The 16799-nt window shown below is 38.1% G+C and overlaps 1 protein-coding gene across 8 annotated transcripts in view; it reads right to left on the bottom strand.

Moving 5' to 3' along the window:
• CHD7 (chromodomain helicase DNA binding protein 7) overlaps nucleotides 1-16799 on the bottom strand; it is a 133834-nt gene that overhangs the window by 101679 nt on the left and 15356 nt on the right. The gene's annotated exons all lie outside the window — the stretch shown is intronic.

The following is a 16799-nucleotide window of genomic DNA, read 5'->3' as shown; positions in this document are numbered from 1 at the left end:
GGCTAAACTTAATTTTATAATAGAAAGCACTATCTTCACTGTTCCTAATGATTCACAGTCTATTTAAATTTACCTGTTAAGTTTATCAATCTTACTGTAGCATCTACAGAGAATTAGAAGTTTCCAAGTCCTTTTAAGTTAAAATAAACTTATAAAAACCCTGAAACCCTGAAGCCCCCCAAAACCCAAACAAACGAACCCAAACCAAAACTTTCCACATTGCCCTCCCTCAACAAGCCCAAAAATTTATTTCTACGAACAAAAAAACCTGTGAGGTTAAAATCTAGCACAGGGTGTCAGGGAGTTTTTGTGTGTTTTGTGTTATTTTGTGTGGGGTTTTTTTGTTGCTGCTTTTGTTCTGTTTTTTTAAGTAGGAAAAGCAAGAAAATTAAAGGAGTGAGCAGGCTGCCTAAAAGATTAGAGTACTATTTTACAAGCATAAGAAATAGGAAGGCTTATTTTGGTAATTTTGGAAGAGTTTGATTGCAAACTTTGCTGGACTAGCAATTTCTTTCTTTTGTGTTTGTAAATACCTGAAAAAATAAAAGTATGACCAATAAAATGGCTCATTAAAAAAACCCAAGCAAACCGAGTAGCAAGGATCCCAGAACAAGAGAATTGAGGACTCTTAATCAACTACTATATGAAGACTGCTACCATGCAGATTTGTGTAAGCAGCCGAGTTTAGAGCTAGTTCACCTACTATTCAGAGTCCAGTTCTCAGAACAAGATCTACAATGGCTAGTGAATTACTTATGCAACAGTGCAATGCAGAAACACTACTAGGAAAATCTTTTTTCTACCAAGAGTCAAAAACCTGCTCGTCAAAAGTGAATAAACTCAAACAGCTAAAACAGTATTCCTTTGCTTATCAACTATGTAGTGAGGACAGTTAGAACAGGTACAAAGAACTCTGAATTTCCAGTGCTAAACATTTCCAAAGTTATTTTATCTATATATAAAAGAGACAAGCCTCATCCAGAATAAGATAGCTACCAAAAGGCTGAAAAATTTTACTAGGTTTTACTTAAGCATTACTAAACAGCATTATTATAGCATAGATTTAGATCACCTGAACCCAACAATGAAGTGCATAGCTGAGGAAAAAGCATGGATGAGGCTCTGCTAGAGATCAATTGATTTAGAAGTCACAGGAATTAGTGGCAGATTAAATACTTACGCTGTATTAGCAAATATTATTTGGATCTACAGCTGAGACTCGGGTAACTCTTTAATTAATTATGCTTGCAAAGCAATAAAATCTAGCTCCTTGTCCCTCCAATTATATATACGATATAAAACCAGTTATGAAAATAAAAAGTACGTAAAAGTACTTGAAAGAGAAGATGAACTGCCTGCTGTCACTACACAATGAGCTTTCCTGACCAACATTTTACAGTACCTTTTAAATTACTGTATCTGATCACAAAGCATCATCTGAAACACATAAGAGCATGATTCTTCCTTTCCTATCCTGCTCAGTACCTGAAATCCATGTACCTGTGTCTACAGGCAACAGTTATCCCGAAGTTAAGTCTTGAAATAGAAGCAAGAGAGATCACCTCAGAGAAGTCCATGTTATGTCCTCAAGTGAGACTGCAGCTTCAAAGCAAAGCAAGCTCTTTGCCTGCATTTCCCTCAAAGCCAAGTCTCTCTCACTTCCCAGTGCAATGTGGATGCCAACACCAACTGCACTTACCGTATCCCCACAGTACCCAATACATTCTGGGCAGCTCAAAAACCAAAAAGGAAGAGTCAAGCAAAAGATACTAGAACTAGCTTCACTGAGATGTCTACAAGGCAGGCAATAGCAACAGCTGTCAAACAGATTTGCTCATCGGGATTGTCAGAAGTTCCAGCCTCCTTCTGAGCATCCAGGTAAGCCAGCTGCCACATTCCCTTTCATATGCACTCCTCACTAGTCAACCATACCTCTCACATCAGCCTTGGGTTACACAACAGGCTGCACGGTGATCATATTCAAAAGCTGTTGCTACCAAAAACTAGAAGTATTTATTTAAAATTAAGACTTCTTTTTGTGTGTCTTTTTTTTTTTTTTCCTCTGTGGAAGCCTGCATTTGTGTTTGATTTGTGGCTACTTATAAATTAACTTTCTAAGAGCAGGCTAAGTGAAGGTTTTATTGAACAAACTGTAAGCTTTGGACCTGACAATATTGACAGTCTCTTATCAAAAAAGAGAGTATCTATACTTACATGCAAAACTGTAAATGGCATCTGACTTATTCTTCTGATTATTCAATACCTACATTTTTAGGCACCTGCATTTGTAAGTGCAGTGGTTAGGTGTTAGTAACGCTAATTGCTAAATGATGTATGTGTTCTAGTAACTCTTCCTGACACCTCCATATAAAATGGATTCTTTAGAATGAATGGAAGATGCTACGAAACAAGAATTACTATGTATTTATAACCTTTTCAGTAATCAGTAATTGAAGCATTAGGTAAAAAGAAAAACCATCAAGAAAACCCAAACAAAACCACTTCAACATCTGTGTACTTAAAAGGAAAAAATTCACCTATTCTTTAGGGATCTCAAGATTGTAAACAGCATCGCATAAGGAAGGATTATTACATTTTTCACAACATCGAGATGCTCTACGAAGAAACAGGCGAAATCACTTCTTCTGTCTGCAATAAACATGTAATTCAATTTAGTTCATTTAAACCAGGAGAGTCAGCTCCATGGTATCAGTCTGGTCCGTAAATAGCCCTTGTTGATAATCTGAGAATTTGAGATTGTTGCTATGGCCATGACATGCTACTTTACCTGAGGATCAACAGTTAATTTTTCATTTCTCACACCTATGCCCTATGTCTTCTTCACAACAAGGACAAAACTGAGCCCCCTCTCACATCTAAAACACTGAGTGAGGTAACAGCATTAAAGCTGGAGTAGATTTACAGTAAGGTCCAGATGAGTACTAAAAAAGCCTTTTTCTGCAGAGCTGAAGCCAACTAAAACAAGTTTAAACCAGAGTTTCATTTGAGAGGCAAGGAGAAAGTATACATCAACAAAGCAGCGATGCAAGGAACATCTACAAGATAGAAATCTATGGAGCGCCTCTATTTCAAACCTGTGAAGGCAATATAGTCCAATCATTCATATTTTGTTGGAAAAGTAGTGTCCATCTTATTTCACCAGAGACATACTGCCTTTTAAGGTAACTGATACAAATTAAATGGTGCTATAGAACACACTGAAATCTTTTTATAGTTTTGAGAACTAGATTGAAGATTTCAGCATTTATCACAAACTTCCCATTTCATTGGAGTCAGAGACCATCCAGCCAGTTTCCCCTACTTGTTTGACCTAGGCATCTGCAGTTTTGAATGAATTAAAACCCAGATAACTACTAATGCATCCATTTAAATTAATATCCTATTTCTGCTGCACCATACTGTAGCTACTTAATCTGAGAGCCTTGTAGCCAGACAGAGTAGCATACCAAATAACCAAACTCCTTAAACCATCTGTAGACGCTCATTCCACTGTTTGTTGTTCCCAAACTTCAGAAATAACAAGCTGGATTCCCCTTGACTCTGATCTTGTGTCTTTCCTAGTAATGCTCCAAGTGCAGAACACAGGGTGGGGAAGCTGCTTTCCAAAACATTGCAAAGCCTCTTCCCTGACTTCTCCATACACTCTTACTGTTCAGCTGAGTTCCCAAACTATTAACATGGTAATTGCTCACAACTGAGCACAGCTGAGAGACTGAGTCGTGCAAATCTATCAATAAAAACACTCCTGTCTCACGAAGTCCTCCCCTTCTTGGTCAGTGTTTCATCTGCTCCATGTATTTCAAGAAGGCAACACATCTCATGAGCCTGGAGCCTCTCTTCTCACTCTGCATGGAATGATGTGTGGCAGCTGCACTTGCACAGAAAACCATCCAGAAGTATATTACACTTCTGTTAATGCAATACATCTATCATCCCAAAAGGCAAACAGTTGCTCCTATCAGCAACTCTGTAATATTTTATTTCCTCATTATCAATTTCTGCCAACATCAAGTTAATAAATGCATGATCCCTAGTTAGAAATCAGTGGTTAAGTTACATATACCGTATTAGCCAGAATGTGGGGGCAGAGGGGGGCTAATTTGAGAAATACATAGAAACCTTGCTTTCAGGAGAATGAGAATTAGCACTTTTAATGTGCTCTGGGATTTCAAGTTGAATGCATGAGCCACTTAAAAAAAAAAAATCACTTTACAGTAATTTCCAACTGGTTGCCTAACACCCATCTCCTAAGTGACTATCATCAAAACATAACCATAACACTAGCGATGAATTAATATTAAAACCCTTCAGTGAGATCACAGAAGTCCTCAAAAAACAGCCCAAGTTGTCAGAGCACACACTTCTCCCACACACTGAGTAGTAGTCAGGATATAAAAGCTTTGTTCAATTACTAAAGTGGGTGCTAGGTAGACTTCTCATTTACACATATAATTTTGAAATCCAAACCAATTTGACAGTGTCTAAACAGATTTTAGAAGCCAAGAACGACTGCTTCCACAAAGAAGATGATGCAGTAGTCAGAAAAAGGGAAGCTACACTCACCCACCAGGACAATTTGACTAGCGAGACACTGCTCTTTGACAGTTTCATGTACTTTGGCAGGGATAATTAGTGAAGTTTTGCAGGGTTTCTGTGTACCAGCAAATCAGAAGTGGCTACAATTCTTCACTTATAAAATGGACATTTTGTTGTTCACCTGTTTTGCTTTACAGAAATACTCTGTTGCAGGCCTGCATTGCCACTCTCTCTCTGCTGATGTTGGTAACTCACCAGTATCACTCAAGAGAGAGCAACCGCCCAGCGATCTGTCAAAGGCATAGTCTAAGCGACTGCAAAATGGAAGTGCTAAAGACAAGAGCAGCCTAAAATAGCAGTCTGAAGATGGGCAGCAGGCATCTGCCTGCCAAAAGTGAAACACCTCGTAGGGTAAAGTTCTCTGGCTCCTGGGCCAAGAGAATGATGGCCACTCCAAGGTTTCTTAACGCCTCCCTTGGCTCCCTGCTACTTCTCACTAGTTGCATATTTTTGTCTTCACAAATAAGGCTTCAGCTATTTCTCTGTCTGCATGCTGCAGGTTAGCATTTAGCATTGCTGGACATTTCTGAGCCCACCAGACAGTAGCACAGTGACCCTCCCAGGGCAGGGGGCAGCTGCCATGTCGGGCAGGTCTACAGCATCGCAAACGCAACTAAGATGAGCAAACACATTCGCTACAAAGAAATGAAAACGCACCTAACAAAAGTTTTTCAAAATATTAGATGTGCATGTGTTGCATGTCAAGGTTTCTGATAAAAAAGGAAAATAGGCATGCAAGCCATTTTCTCCAAAACCACAACCCCTTAATTCCCCAGGTCAGCACAGTGTCTGGTCCTTCAACATTTCACTCGGCTCAGCAGATGAGGAAACAGTCGCACCAGAAGGCCCTGTAACAGATGGAAACCAGAGCAGCTGGAGAGCAGGGAAATGTCTGTGCGGGTGAGGGGGTGGGGGCAGAAAGCCCATCCGCACTCCCAAGCTCTAAAGCTGCATGCAGCCATCATGCCCTACTGCAAACTCAGCCCACGGATCTGCTGGGGAGAAAGTTGAAGGAAGCAGTATGTGGCTGGATGATTTAGTGCTTCCCAGACTTCCCATCAGGAGAGCAATACTGAGCCATGCAACACAGGGCTGCAAGCACTGGTTGTGAGCCCCTCGGGTGCAAGAGATAGTGGAAAAGAGCAAGCTGGGCATTTGCCTTCTTCATGGAAAGCACAGCAGATGAAGAACTGCCAGCTGGAGAAAGCCTAGAACTGGAGCACTGAGGAAGGAAACAAAACTACACACGCATACTGGAGAAATGAGTAGGGAAACAGTGAATGAACTGATATCAAAACCTGCCAAGGTCTGAGGGACCTTTTTTTCTTTCCTTTTTTAAGTAAGAGGTACTACAAAACCAAAATGGCACAGAGATACATTTTGAAAGAGGGAAAAAATATAGTAAATGAGGAAGAATAAGAATTGAAGAAAAAAGCCCTGCCATATGGTACAATTATTTCACTGCAGTTTAGATTCACAGCTTTACAACACCTGCGCAGTTAATAACCGTATTAAGTCATACATGATGTCACCAGTATTTCCTTTCTTTCTCAACTTAGTTAACTATTAGGGAAATACATCCAGCAGGGGTTTCTATACTTTGGGAAAGACAAATGACTGTCCATGATTAAGATGCCCCTCCCCTGACACAGTTTGGAAGGTAGCCTACCCCCAGTTCCCAGATGAGGGAAACGGACCAAGCCCTGTGAGGGAAACTGAGCCATTAAGCAGGGATAGTTTATTATAAACAAGACGAGTGAGGTGGGGTTTTTTTCTTCTTTGTTTCTTTTAATCCTGGTTGGAACTATCTTCTGCAATCCTGGCTGGAACTACCTTCTGCAATGCTTTTGGTTCCTCAAGTCAGGAGACAAGAAACTAAACTGATCAACTTATAAGACGGAAGTCCTCATATTAGAGCAGGAGATTACAGTGTTAACCCAGATAACGCAAACAAGGTCAGTCGGCGCTTGTAAAAGGCACACAGAAATACTCCACTATATATATACACATATATAAAACTGTTCATTACCTGGCCTGCCACGTAGAATTAGACTTTGAACATTGATTTTCAGCAGCTGTGAGCAACTGCAAAATTGACAGGGCAGTGGAAAGTTTTCATGATGATTTTTCCTCCTTAGTTATTCCTGTTCCCAACCACAAGCATGATGCTTTTGTTCTGCTATTACCCCAAACACTCCAAGAAAATGTTCAGGTGCAGTCTGACACCAGAGGTAAGCTGATCTAACCATTAGTTGCCATCAGAAGATCATCACCACAGGAGTAGCTCAACAGCAATGACAGCGCAAGGGAAGAAGCAAGAGCAGTACGGCTGATTTCAAGCATCACAACCCATTGGATCAGCTCATTACTATACCATGCATTCAAACTGCCTTCAGGCCACAGCCAGGTGGTTCAATAACTTAACCTGAAAAGCACAGCAGTAAAACAAGCCAGACATTTGCTGTACAGAAAGATATGAGAAAACAGTGTCTGCTGATATGATTTGCAGAAAAAAAAATATTAATTCTAATTTGGTCAAATACATGAAAAAATATTTTTCATTCAACTGACGAAACACACAAATCAACACCAAAGACTACACAAAGCATGGAAAACCTTGCTGTTACCTCTAGCTACTCCTGCTGGCTGGAAGACTGCTGACTTAAGAGTTACTTCATACCGATGTACAACTCCAGTGAAGGATGTGCAAATATTCTGGGATCTGGCATTAGAATTTCTTTTAGAAAAGAAATGTTATATATCGGTGTAATTTAGGAAGGTAAAGGCCATTTGTGAATACTAAGGATATTTGTCAAGAGAGTCGAATAGCAGGTTTTAGTTAAGATATTCCAAAAGCAATTAATCCATGGTGTTCAGAGGACAGCCTTCAGCAGTTCAAGCCAAGCACACGCACAGTACCTCAATGAATGGCTGTGATGGATAAACATGCTACTTAAAGGAAGAATATTTCATTGACATCCATTCAACACCTCAGAAGCCTTCTGGACAGAGAGGTAAAACTTTCTTAGATTTTTTCATTAGACTTCTCTTGCTCACACTGTAGTTGTCTGCAGTCTTTCCTAAATCCCCATACTAGAAGTCCATTTGCATAAGATTGGATTTTACATATTCAGGGGGGTTTTAAAACATATTCACCACAAGAATTTTTAAATATACCCCACTATTTGAAACACTTTTGTTCCAAGAGCTGACCATTACAGACTATTTTCTAGATATGGCAGGACAAATTCCTTCCTGTCTGAGAGTTTCCATGGTAATAAAAGTCCCCTTTAAACACATTCACGGTGGTTTGGGCAGGCCAAACAGGCAGCCTTTGTACTGAAAAGCTCCCTCTTTGTACTCCTCTGTGCTGATCCTGCACAAACTACCGTAAAAGTGTATTTTAGTGGAGGCAGAATAAAACTAAGGCTCACATCAGTTTCACACGACAACAGTTTATTCCACAGCACAGATACAATCCTCTGGAAGATTCCCTTCCCAAAAAATTTTGAGTGGTTGGAGAAAGCAATCTGCAAGACAATCTAGGGCATATTTCAAGTAGACCTAGCCTCAGGAACTTTGCCACTTCCACTTTTAAAAAAGATGAACTGAAATGACCACCCTCCTTTTCCCTTCCCCCCCTCCCCACCATAGTCTCACTGGTATTTGGAGGTGGCGTATTTACACCAGCACATGCGTCTCTAGTTAAACCACATACTGGTCTCAATTGGCACCTCCATATCAGCATAGAAATCTGTCATGGAAAGGCACGGGGAGAATGACCTAATGTGGCTCAGAATGTTTGGAGGAATATATGGAAACAAACAAAAAAAAATGTTCTTAGAATGTTCAACAAAACACCTCTCTTTAAATTTCTATCTATTCACATTTGTGCTTCAGCACCTTTGAGTAGTAGCACAAATTTCAGCACATTTAGGTCTTGTTACAAGTAAAATATTTTTTTTATTAGGAGTTTACATTTTGGTAAATCTCACAGTGTTTCAAATTTAGAAAGATTTTTTTTTTCTGCTACCATTTCAGCAGACTTACAGATGCCAGATCAACTCCACAGGCAATGATTCTCTTAAAGAACTAAATCATTAAGCATAAACATGCAACTTGAATTCACTAAGAAGGGTTTCACAGCCATCCCTTAGATTTTTCTTTTACTAACTTCAAAAAATTTGCATGGAGATCATTTTAGGTAAGAAGTCTCTATGTCCTGGTCAAGTTTGTTCACTAGAGTTTTCAATGTTTTAGACATCTCAGACTCTTAAGTGCAGCTCAGTTCCCAAGTCACTTTCTTTGCTTATAGAAAGGGAGAGGAAATTTAAGCATCTAATTTGCATAGTGAGCTTTTCTCCAGTGCTACCATTAAAATTTGGGGGTTTTTCTTCTACCTCATCTAGTGGAAATTTCAGCATAGCACAGTCAGTGTAGCAGAGAACTCTCTTATCCTGGCTTTTGAGGAAATGTATGAAGAAAGAAGAAAGAACAGCAGGAATAGCTCACAGAAACCAACATAATGTTTTATTATCTCTCATCTCCACAGTTTAAAACACCCCTCAAACATACACATGCACATCCCCTTTCTCAGCTCCCACCCCCACCATGTAGCTCATTCCCTGTTGGGTGCCGCAGCTCCGGAGAAGTCTGATCTTGACTGTGGACTCTCTTTGCTTTCCAAAAACTGAAGCAGTTTGTATGGAAAGCATTATCCAGATGAGTGAAAAAATCAGTCTTGGGATCACTTTCACATGCATAAGAATGAAAATACCTGATCTTTGTCAGATCAAATTTAGAGGCTTTTAGAGTTCTTTTTTGGCAATAGAGGAAACAGCCTTAAAATTGCAGCAAATTTAAAATTGTGGGAGGCAATGCAGTAACATTTAAGGAAAGCAGACAGAATAGAAGGTGTGAGAAAGGCACATTATGCAGAACTATGTTGACCCATAAACCCAAGCTACAGCTGTAACTTTCTGGAGAAGCTTTTTGGTAGGCAAATTTTAAGGACAGGCTCAGACCAGATACAGGAAAACCAGGTGACAGCAAAGTATTCATGAAATGCCTCTCAAAATAACATGTCTAGTAGCTCACTGACTACTGGCAACTGAAAAATCATGGGTTTAGCTTCAGCAAAGCTAGCAGCATTTATTTTTTTCCAATAGAAAATTTCAACTTAGGAAAAGAAACTGAACAGAATTTGTTTTGGTTGCCAGCAAAACCTGGTCTATCGCTTTCCTTGAAACTAGTCCAATTTAAACAAACATCAATGTAACATCCCACATTTCTCATGCTAGCAAATCTTATTAAGACTTTCCACAAACACATGGTATTGATCAGTTATTATCAACAACAAAAAATTCATATGCAGTCCTTAAGGATCATTCGTAGTAAGTCCATCTACTTCAGCAATCTAGCCATAAATCTATCTCCATAAACAGACACATTAGATGATTTTCGCTGTAGGTTGTAATATTTCTGAGTATGTTTAAATTGCTCTCAAATTACGCTTTATCAAATCATCATGCTGATTGTAAGATAAGTGAATATAATCAGAAAAGGTAAATTCTACCCTCTATTTCTTATGCACCCTCTTCTTAAAATCAGAATCATTGTACGACAAAGATTTCATTACCACCCTGTTCTGACAGAAACCAATATTAATTATTATTTGAATTAACCTTTGAGCCATAGTTTTCATCAGTACTTGGTAAAGACATGGACAATTTCTAATTACATTCTACTCTCATTATAAGTCACTAGGCTGTAAAGCTGCATCTGACAAGACTGCTATACTTGGCCTTGAAATGCTTTGGACTTCACTATAAATCTTTCAGAAACATCCATGAACTCATTGAATACAAGAGCTATCACACAGGATGCTTCTCCAACAATTTAGAAGCCGTTTTAAAGGGATACCAAGTGTGATATGACTGAACTGCAATACTATTCCTAAAGCAAAATAAATTATCAGTGTCTTTATCATTCGGCATCACTAGATAGATGAGCTTTTACCAAAAGTTACATACAGTGGATTCACTCAGTCTATCAAGTGCAATTATGCAGTGATCATCAACTAATTCATCATTATATTCAACAAATAGTATAAGAAAATTAAAAATTTAAAGACTGAGAGAAATCTGATTCCAAAGCTTACAGCAAGTACCTACAACATAGGCTGTATTTATTACAGACCAGAGAGAGAGGTTTGATCTATTAAAGAGTTATTAGTTCTCTAGCAGGAAATACGGATTTTAAGGGTCATAAATGAAGAATAACCTGTAATTAATATATAAAAATTAGTGCAAGAGGGCATTATTTCTTTTGCAGTTTTTCAGCTTTACCTCACATAATCACTTTGCTGCAGTCAGTTACCTAGCCAGAAAAAAATGAAATATACACATGGATTTAGGGAAAGTGAATGCTGTTCTGGAGAACAGGTTTCTACCCTCGACTATGCCAAATCTCTTGAACGAACAAATTAAACTTCTAACAGAGTGATTTCTAGCTTTGTAACCCGAGCCTCGCTTTTGCAACTTCACAAAGCTCACATCTATGACTAACTCCAAATGTCCAATCTCTAAGCAAAAGACAGTTTTATTTGAAGGAATACCAGAGGCTGGGATCTATCAGGTTTCAAAACCAGAACTTGACTTAGCTGCTGACTCAAGACATATTTCAAGATAACAGAAGCATATTTCAAGATACCATTTTTAACCTTCCACTGTTGAAAATACCTGTATCTTAAAACAGAAGCCTCAGTATGTAATCAGTCTAATTCCAGTGAATGACATTTCATGTTAAAGAAACCTTGACTTGGACTATGTGTCACAACATATAATACTTTAGATTTTGTTAATCTCAAAAAAAACAAAACCCCAACCAATGATCTTCCTTCACAGATCATTTTTATGGATGCTGTTAATTACACAGAGGATCCAAGGTATTAATTCCACAAACATTTTAAAGAGAAATTACAAGATACAAGAGAACCTAATATGAAGTTCGGAGGATTAACACAGAAAATGCCAGTTGTGCTTGTATTTAAACATATTATGGATTCCATTAGTTAATGCACAGCAATTTTGTAATAACACAGGGTAATGATGGTCCATGACTAGAAAAATAGATGGATTTAATCAAACTTATCACGAGACAGAACATGGTAAGAGAATTCAGATCTCTTGATTTTTGGAAATGGCTAGAGATGATGGATGGGACTCCAGTCTATAAAACTGCAGTGTTTGTAGCACTGGTGTCAACAGTGTTAGCAATTCTAAACATGCCTCCATTAATCCTGTCCACATATTCTGAAACTATCCAGGCCCTTCACCTTAAGGCCCCAACTTGCTTACCCACTCAAATTGGCCATCCTGGTTTGTTGCCTTTTTCTTTTCCTTGCAGTTACATGCTTTTCAGAAGTTACTCTAAACATACAGCTTCTTTGTACTACATTAGCATCTACCTGAATATTCAGATAATAAGTTTTTCTTTTATGCCCAATACACTAAATGCCCACATTATTCTTCTACTTCTCTGCTAAAAATATGTAACTAGTAGTTTGACTATTTCTTTTCTAGACATATGTGGGTAAAAGGAGACTAGAGGAAAGAAAAATCATCATTCTTCACCATACATAAACTGTGCTTACGCAGAAACAGACAATTAAACTCTTACTGCTTATCCTTATGTATCTCATTAATAAGAACATGTGGCCAAGTGATGGGCAGATGTCTGATTCAGACCAATAATCATATGGAGAAGGAGGAAAGGAGGCATCAGAACCATGGTGGGATTATCTGTCTTTATGAACATTTTAAAGTACTTTCCACATAAGATTTCCAAGAGTTTACTACTGTAGTTAAACTGAAGGGTAGACCAGAAGGACAAATATATATCCAAGCCTTTGAAAAAGCAAGGAAAACTGACAACTTTCTGTCAAAGAGTCCGTTTTGATTTTATCCTACAACAAACCTATGTTGTGACTCTATTCTGCTAAGGCATAACTGTTTCACGGATCACAGAATCATAGAATAGTTTGGGTTGAAAGGGACCTTAAAGATCATCTAGTTCCAGTCCTCTAAAACAAAGCACATGATTTAATCTCATCAAACTAATCAACACATACACCCTTTTGATTAAAATTAAGATAATACTTACAAGATCATTAAATCATCAACAGCAAACTTATTTGAAAAACGTATTTGGCCAACAGAAAGGTGGCCTTTTAAAAGCCCCCAAAAGATACTGCCTTATTGCTGGAGTGGAGGGAACACAAGTGAGACATGCCTTTGAGAAGGATCAAAGAAATAGAAGTAAAAAACCTATAATCCATGTTCATGCTACTAGATTAAAACCTACTTCCCCTTTCCAGTGCCACTTTCAAAATCCCATCTGTGGGGGAGGATAGGGGACAAGGAGGTTAAGAGAGAAAACAACAGCATTACAGCACCTCGTTTTGCTTATCAGCTATTCATAGACCATGACAAAATCCCCAACTGTCCTCGTGCCATTTTTTCACATCAGATTTGCTAGCGACGTTTTTCAACAAGCCTATAAGCAACATATTCTAATAAATCAGCCTATAAAAGCACCTATTCCATTTAAACCTCAGTGCTAAATGACTGATAGCTTGTGATCTTCCAATAGCAGAGATACATCCTACTAATGCACAACTACACAGCTTTTAAACAAACTCTAGATTTCCCCTCTATTCTTCATGAAAGTTACTTAGGAGGTGAAATTCAAAATGGGTTAGTTAGGGAAGAGATAAAAAAATGAATGGCAAGAGCACCCATTCACTAAACACCACCTAAGAGAATCTACCATGCCAGAACACTCTGCTTTTAATTCTGTCTAGGCTGGATTACTTTCAACTCTTGTTACTTCAAATTCTGTTACCAGCCTTTTCTTTGCAAACAGAAAACAACCTCTCCACTTTCTTCTAGGTGCTTTGCTTGTATTAGTTGAACTAAGAAATGACCATATCCTAAAATTCCTGTAAGTTCTTTTGTAAGACAAACCCTGTATTTCTGCATAGTTCCTTTTCCTGTTACCCTCAACAAATTTACATGTACAGACATTGATTGCAATTTAACTTTTTAGTAGAAAACAAAACAACTGGTGAGTTTATTTTGTACATATGGCATGCTATCTAGAAGCTGTAGTAGGTTTTATGAGAAAGCTTAAATATTAACTTAACAAAGCAGGATCATGACTCCTCAACAACTGAAATAGGCACAAGCCTTTCATGACACCTGCATTCTTGTTAAAGAAAAAATTAATTTTATAAGATCTCTTTTAAACTTCTGTTTATTTCCAAATCTTATGAACTCATACTTGCTACCCTTCAGAGCATCCCTTTTGAAAATGTAACTGCTCCTTCTCTATAAAACTAGTTTGCCTACTTTCATGACCATGAGTTCTTAAATATTTCATGATCTTAATACAGCTAACATTTTTTTCCATTACTTTACTATAAAATTCCTCAAATTTGAGTTGCTTATGCTGAGCAACTGTGTGAGTGCATGTTACAGTCTACTTTGAAAGAGCAAGTGACTTTCGGGAGAGCCTCTTCCCTAACACAAGTTATCAAATGAAACATAGAAGTAACAGTGATGCCCATGACTTCAGATTTACAGACTTATGGATTTCCAAGTCATTCTCAGCAAAGCAACATAATTCTCAAAAACCCTGCAGTATGAAATGGTTATTATTTGTGCAATAGTTCTTCTAAATATGGTGCTCACACATCTATACATGAAGACATGAATAAACTCTTACTGTTCCACCACTGCTTCAAGCACCAAAGGTTTTTATACAGAGTGGTACTGTAGCATGTCACATACTATGATAAAACAGAGAGACCTCAGTACTAAACAATTAAATAATATACTACAGTACAGTTTTTCACACAGAGAGCCAAGAAAAAGAAAAGTAGAAGTTATGACTCCCATGATAATTGCAGCTTGATTGTAATACTGTTTTATACTGTATATTTGAACAAATGCTTCAATTTACAATTGATGGGGAATTATAACTGAAGGACACAGTCACATACTTTGTCTCACTCCTAAATAAATCAGTGGCATTCAAAATAAATTTCCATCCTACTTGTACAACTTGGTAAGGTGACTGGTTTTCTGGCAAGAAGAAATTACAGTATAAAAGCATTTAAACTGTATTTATCAAACTATTTATATGAAGTTACAGTGAAATACACAGGGGAACACTGCCACATTTTAACTACAACATGGACTATTTAAACATCCACAAAATTATATTACAATTCAGATTTGTTCCTATCATATTTGACGTAACTGTACCATGCTACTGCTAATGAAATCCATTAAATATATTTGAGCTTAGCATTCCTAAAACAACAGCAAACAACAAAAATGCATCATTGGAGTGCTTACTTCCAAAGAGAAAAAAGCATTAAAATGAGGAAGCTTGGTAAGAGAAACAAAATCAGGCAGTTGGACAAAATGTTTACAGACAACAGACAAAAAATACTATATTGAAAATGCAGAGACATGAGGAAAAAATTGCATCACAGTTAAACCTCAAGGTGGGGAAGCTATCAGTAAGAACATTTCTCAAGAAGAGGGGAATAAATTGGACAAAAGAAACTAGCAAGAAAAATTGCAAACAAAAGATATGTTCCTAGAGGGGCAAAGTCATAAAAGGTCCTTTCATAAATGCCAGTTATATGAAGCCTGCTAGAGAATCCACTGGACTAACATATAATCAAGATACGAAAGAAATACTCCAAGAAAATAAAAACTACAAGTTTTCTGCATCTCCCATCATAGGAGAAGCTAAGGGAAGCTTTCATCTTTTTTGGCACATAAATCCTCAGAGGCAGTTTTGGTCGAACCAAAGCAAACAGCAGCAAGTCACCAATACATTCACCAAGAGTTGTGGGGAGCTGAAGGATAAAACAGCCTATCTGTCCGCTATGCTGCATAATATCTCAGGTTCCAAACACTGCCTGTTGCCAGTGGTGCCTCAGTTTTGAAAGATGGTCATACCTTTAGCCTGCCAAGAACTACAGACCAGCAAGTCTAACATCCCAGTAGGGCAAATAAGTAGAAGATAGAAGAAACACGGGCACATACCTAAGTACAGACTACAGAAGTGACACCAATGCTTTCCCACAGCAAAGTCCTGTCTTACCAGTACAAGAGATTTCATTGAAGCAATTGATAAATGGCCAAAGTCTGAGCTAACTTGGATGACCAAAACACATGCCAGCTGCTGAACAAAGGTCTTCCAGCAATGGTTCTTAAGGAAACTAAGCTACAACAGCAAAGGAGGGAAGGTCTTCACATGGATGGAAGTAACCAGTTCAAACCAGGAAATGAACCTCTTTCCAGACCTGCTCTGACAGCATGCACATAAAAGATCTAGAAACAGGTGAACCTTGAAGTGAGTTTGCTAATAGTATTAACAACTTAATTTTGCTAAAAATTAAAATAAACTATGCAGGAAGCAGCAGACCTTCATCACACCCATTGAAGGTGTAATAAACTGCAGATGAGATTCAGTGGAAGGAAATCAATAACAACACACATGAGAAAATACAATCTGACTGTTTTACATACATTTTACTGAGTCCTGACACGATTTGGGAGCTAAAATAAATAATCTAGGAAAACCAGATTTGTCAGAAGAGTAAACAGAATACTGAGCATGTTGAAGAAAAAAAGAGATGGAAAAAACCTCACAGAATTGGATAAGAAATGGGATACTCAAGCCTATGAGGTGCTTATACCTTGCTGCATTGCCAGTGTTTGCTCTTCTCACCTGCACTTCAAAATTAAAATTACTGATGGACCAGAGAGAGGTGACAGGTATATGAATACCCTTCAGAATCTCCAGCCTCAAGAAGGGCTAACCAGGGAGAGAATAAAAAGTTTACAAAATCAGGAGCAGCACGGAACAGGTACGTAGCAAACCACTGTTCTTTTAACAAGGAAACTAGAGAACATCAAACAAAACTAGCAGGTGGTAGGTTCAAAATAAAACAAATAAAAGGAAGCAGTTCTTCATACAATGTGTACTTAAGCTGCAGAACTCATTGCCACAGTCCCAATGGAAGCCAAGAGTTTACACAGACCAAGAGAAGACTAGATGAATTCATGCAAGAAAAATTCATTAAGGATTACCTATCACTT

The sequence above is a fragment of the Corvus moneduloides genome, chromosome 1 (assembly GCF_009650955.1).
Source record: "Corvus moneduloides isolate bCorMon1 chromosome 1, bCorMon1.pri, whole genome shotgun sequence".
NCBI classification, from domain to species: domain Eukaryota; kingdom Metazoa; phylum Chordata; class Aves; order Passeriformes; family Corvidae; genus Corvus; species Corvus moneduloides.
The sequence above is the reverse complement of the archived record's forward strand: the minus strand, read 5'-3'. Positions and strand labels throughout refer to the sequence as shown.